Below are 4,240 nucleotides of genomic sequence, written 5' to 3' on the forward strand. Positions count from 1 at the left end.
GCGTCCCCCGCGCACGTTCCCTGCTCTTTCCCCTCACGCCTCCCCACGAATCCCGCGAGTCTCCCGCCCTCTTGTCTGACGTAGGCATCGGTCCCCCTCCCGGACACGCCCTCCTGGGACAGGCCTGGGAACCGCGTCCGCAGTCGCTTCGGCGGATCCGGGATCGGGGGCCGGGATGGAAGGACCGTCCTTTGGACTCCGGCTTCGCGCTCCTCGTGCGCCACTCCCTTCCCCAAGTCACTGAGCTGGACTGTAAGGGTGTCAGGGACTGTGGGCTCCACTCCCCTTCTCTCCAAAGGAACCTGAGGATGCAGGTGGACGGCGGGAACACAGCATCTCCCTCTGGCTTGGAGGGCGGGGGCCGACCGGGAGCGCGCTCTGGAGCGGTGAGCCAGGCGCCTTGGGACGCTTTCTTTCGAGGCAGGGTCTTGCTCTATTGCCCAGGCTGGGGTGCAGTGGCGCAATCTCGGCTCACTGCAAGCTCCGCCTCCCAGGTTCACGCCATTCTCCTGCCTCAGCCTCCTGAGTAGCTGGGACTACAGGCACCCGCTGCCACGCCAGGCAAATTTTTTGTATTTTTAGTAGAGACGGGGTTTCACCGTGTTAGCCAGGATGGTCTGGATCTCCTGACCTCGTGATCAGCCTGCCTTGGCCTCCCAAACTGCTGGGATTACAGGCGTGAGCACTGCGCCCGGCCACTTTCTTTCTTCATCCTTTCCACACCCGAGGAGGTAGGTCCTGCTGTAACCTCCATTTCGGTCAAAAGAAAAGAAAAAGTAACCCACTTGCTGTAGGTTACTGCACAGTTTGCAAGTGATGACGGTGGGATTTGAACCCAGAAGGTCTGATTCCTATAGACTACAATACAGTAGTCTCTCCCTTTACCTTCTCATCTCCTACTTAAAAAAAAAAAAAATTGGATTTATCATGGTATAATTTACACCCTTTTTAACATTAGTTAATTTACACTCAATAAATTTTTAAAAGTTTACGCTCTTTTTAAGTGTATAGTTCAAAGAATTTTGACAAACGGTGTGAGCAGCACCATATTTTTTTTTGTTTTTGAGACAGAGTCTCACTCTGTTGCCCAGTCTGGAGTGCAGTGGCGGGATCTCCTCTCACTGCAAGCTTCACCTCCCGGGCTCACAGCGTTCTCCTGCCTCAGCCTCCTGAGTAGCTGGGATTATAGGCGCCCACCACTCCCAGCTAATTTTTTGTATTTTTAGTAGAGAAGGGGTTTCAGCCTGTTAGCCAGGATGGTCTCAATCTCCTGACCTCGTGATCCACCCACCTCGGGCTCCCAAAGTGCTAGGATTACAGGTGTGAGCCACCACACCCAGCAGCATAATAATTAACATATAGGGAATTTCCATCACCTCAAAATGTGTCCTGGTGCGCGGTGGCTCACACCTGTCTGTAATCCCAGTACTTTGGGAGGCAGAGGCCAGTGGATCACCTAAGGTCAGGAGTTCGAGACCAGCCTGACCTGCGTGGTGAAACCCCATCTCCACTAAATAGAAAAAATTAGCCAGGAGTGGTGGTGCACGCCTGTAAACCCAGCTACTTGGAAGGCTGAGGCAGGAGAATCGATAGAACCCATGAGGCAGAGGTTACAGTGAGCTGAGATCAGGCCACTGCACTCCAGCCTCGGTGACAAGAATGAGAAAACATCTCAAAAAAAAAAAAAGTGCCCTGGTGCCCCTTTGCACCCCCCTGGCCTGCCACTAGTCTCTGATAATCATTAATCTGATTTCTATCCTTGCATCCCTGCCATGTCTCCACGGGAGTGGAGTCCACTGGTGCGCACCTGTGCACCTGGCTCCTTTGAAGGGACTATGTTTCTTATTCTTGCTGCAGTTGCCGTTGGCAGTGTCTGACCTGCCTCCCAGACTCAGCCTTTTCTTAAAATTATTTTCTTTAATTTTTTAATTTTTTTAGACAGAGGCTCTCTCTGTCATCTCTGTCATCCAGGCTGTAGTGCAGTGGTGCAATCACCTCTCACTGCAGCCTCTGCCTTCCGCCAGACTCACAGACTTTAAGGAAAGTTTATTGCCACTGCTTGGGGAAAAGGAGAGTGGGCAAGAATGTTTTGAGGGGATGACACATTGGCTGAAGAGCCAGGGACAAAGCCGGGCACGGTGGTTCACGCCTATAATCCCAGCACTTTAGGAGGCCGACGAGGGCAGATCACTTGAGGTCAGGAATTCAAAACCAGCGTCGTCAACATAGTGAAACCCTGTCTCTACTGAAAATACAAAAATTAACCCGGCATCCTGGCATGGGCCTGTGGTCCCAGCTACTGACTGAGGCTGAGAATCGCTTGAACCAGGGAGCCGGAGGCTGCAGTTAGCCAAGATTGCACCACTGTACTCCAGCCAGGGCGACAGAGCAAGGCTCTGTCCCCCACCCCGCTCACCGCAAACGCACACACAGAAACTGAAATAAAAACTGTAATTGAAAATTGGAAAACACTGGGTTAAACAATGTTAAACAAGTTCCTATAAGGTAGAACCCCTTGTTAGTTAGGCATGGGAGTGAATGCCTGTAATCTCAGCTACTCAGGAGGCTGAGGCAGGAGAATCACTTGAGTTTGGGAGTTGAGGCTGTAGTAAACTATGATCGTTCCACTGCACTCCAGCCTAGGTAACAAGTTGAGACAGTCTGAAAAAAACAAACAAGCAAACAAAACAACAATAACAAAACACATGAAGAAAACAGGATCTTTTTGAGATGAGGTCTCGCTCTGTTGCCCAGGCTGGAGTGCAGGGGCACCATCTGGGCTCACTGCAACCTCTGCCTGCTGGGTTCAAGTGATTCTCCTGCCTCAGCCTCCCGAGTAGCTAGAATTACAGGCGCCCGCCGCAACCACACCTGGATAATTTTTTGTATTTTTAGGAGAGATGAGGTTTCACCATTGTTGATCAGGTTGGTCTTGAACTCCTGACCTCAGGTGATCCACTCACCTCGGCCTCCCAAAGTGCTGAGATTACAGGCATGAGCCACTGTGCCCGGCCAGTTTTTAATTTTTTATGATAATTCTGGAGGGATTTGGGCAGGAAGCCATTTTTAAACTGGAAGCCAAACGTGACTGTCATATTTCATTTCTTTTTTTTTTTTTTTTTTTGAGACGGAGTCTCACTCTGTCACTGAGGCTGGAGTGCAGTAGAGCGATCTTGGCTCACTGCAACCTCTGCCTCTCAGGTTCAAGTAATTCTCCTGCCTCAGCCTCCTGAGTAGCTGGGATTACAGGCGCCCGCCACCACGCCCGGCTAATTTTTGTATTTTTAGTAGAGACCGGGTTTCACCATGTTGGCCAGGCTAGTCTTGAACTCCTGACCTCAGATGATCCTGCCTCAGCCTCCCAAAGTGCCGGGATTACAGGCATGAGCCTCCGGGCCCAGCCTATTTTATTTCTTTTTAAAAGACAATCTGTATGTGGTGATTTTCAGGACTGTAGAAAAAAAAAAAGGAGGGGGTGGAGACAATGTCTGTAGATCACCCTTTGGAGATGCTTCATTGTAGAGGGAAGCAGAGAGGTGGCAACTAACTGGAAGGAGATATGGGGTCCATGGGCAGTGGGGAGGTTTCTTGTTTTAAAGGTCAAAGCCAGGTACAGTGGCTTACGCCCATAATCCCAGCACATTGGGAGGTCAAGACAGGATGACTGCTTGAGCTCAGGACTTCAAGACCTGCCTGGGCAATATAGCGAGACCTGGTCTCTACTAAAAATAAGAAAACCTAGCCGGGCATGATGGTGTGTGCCCATAGTCCCAGCTACTCGGGAGGCTGAGATGGGAGGATAACCTGAGCGTGGGACATTGCCACTGCAGTAAGCTATAATCACACCACTTTACTCCAGCCTGGGCAACAGAGCAAGACCCTGTCTCAAAAAGAAATTCTAGGTTCTAAGATATTTCTTCTTCATTACTTTGAAAATTCTATGCCATTGTCTTCTTCCACCTGGTATTGGTGTTGAAAAATCTAATGTTAATAAATAGGCCTCTTCAGCTGGCACAGTGGCTCACACCTGTAATCCCAGCACTTTGAGGGGCCAAGGCAGGCAGATCACCTGAGGTCAGGAGTTCGAGACTAGCCTGGCCAACATAGTGAAACCCCATCTCTACTAAAAATACAAAAATTAGCTGGGCCCCAGAAGGCAGGGGTTGCAGTGAACCCAGATGGCACCACTGCACTCCAGCCTGGGCAACAGAGTCAGACTGTCTCAAAAATAAATAAATAA

At 50.3% G+C, this 4,240-nt stretch overlaps 1 protein-coding gene across 1 annotated transcript in view; it reads right to left on the reverse strand.

Moving 5' to 3' along the window:
- TRPV2 (transient receptor potential cation channel, subfamily V, member 2) overlaps nt 1–4,080 on the reverse strand; it is a 34,787-nt gene extending 30,707 nt beyond the window's left edge. The window contains exon 1 of the mRNA XM_011957957.1: nt 4,070–4,080. The gene's annotated coding sequence lies outside the window, so the exon portion shown is untranslated. The remainder of the gene's footprint in view (nt 1–4,069) is intronic.
- Nucleotides 4,081–4,240: the final 160 nt, after the last annotated feature.

The sequence above is a fragment of the Colobus angolensis genome, unplaced genomic scaffold (assembly GCF_000951035.1).
Source record: "Colobus angolensis palliatus isolate OR3802 unplaced genomic scaffold, Cang.pa_1.0 Scaffold452, whole genome shotgun sequence".
In the NCBI taxonomy this organism is placed as follows: Eukaryota; Metazoa; Chordata; class Mammalia; order Primates; family Cercopithecidae; genus Colobus; species Colobus angolensis.